The sequence below is a fragment of the Tupaia chinensis genome, unplaced genomic scaffold (genome assembly GCF_000334495.1).
Source record: "Tupaia chinensis unplaced genomic scaffold, TupChi_1.0 Scaffold000201_1, whole genome shotgun sequence".
NCBI lineage: Eukaryota > Metazoa > Chordata > Mammalia > Scandentia > Tupaiidae > Tupaia > Tupaia belangeri.
Genome location: NW_006159676.1, coordinates 812165 through 812816, shown reverse-complemented (window position 1 = coordinate 812816; position 652 = coordinate 812165). Strand labels below are relative to the sequence as shown.

At 52.5% G+C, this 652-nt stretch overlaps 1 protein-coding gene across 1 annotated transcript in view; it reads right to left on the bottom strand.

The window, feature by feature from the left end:
- TM6SF2 (transmembrane 6 superfamily member 2) overlaps positions 1-652 on the bottom strand; it is a gene marked incomplete at its 5' end in the record, with an annotated part of 19893 nt that overhangs the window by 16574 nt on the left and 2667 nt on the right.

The window sequence follows — 652 nt, the reverse complement described above, 5'->3', positions numbered from 1 at the left end:
AGATAGATAGCGAGAAATCACCTCCTGGGGGGGATGGCCTTGCCGCAATCCCTTCTCCTTCATCCTCCTCCATCCTCCTCTCGGGACCTTGGGCACGCACACACACGCCCAGCATGAGTTTTAAGCCACCGGGTCCAGGACGCAAACCGCAGTCGACCACGTGGGAGTCCAGCGACATAGCCATTACGCCAACTGCTGGTTCCCAATTCTTTTTTTTTTTTTTTTAAAGTGTGGGGGTTGGCAGGTAGCGTGATGGTTAAGGGGATTGGATTCCCATATGACTGACCATAGCTGGAGTCCCCGACCTGGCAGTTTGCTTTCTCACTTTCTCTCTGTCCTTCTCTGGTCCAATTGAACTAAATAAATAAAATTAAATTAAATAATTTTTGGGAAAAAAAAAAGTGTACTAAAACTCTTAAAAACAAAACAAACAAAAGCAAAAAGGAAAGACCAGCCACCGCTACTCACCCCTGCCATCCCCAGGGCCCCTCCCCAGGTCACCCCCTGGCTGGAGCCCTAAAGGTATCTTCTATTGGTTTTCCATGCCTGCCTGAGACCCACCCCGGGCTGGACTTCTCTCCCGGGGTGCAGGCTTCCCCACCCTCCGGCCCACCCTCCATCCCCGCATGGCACCTTCTGCGGATGGCGCCCG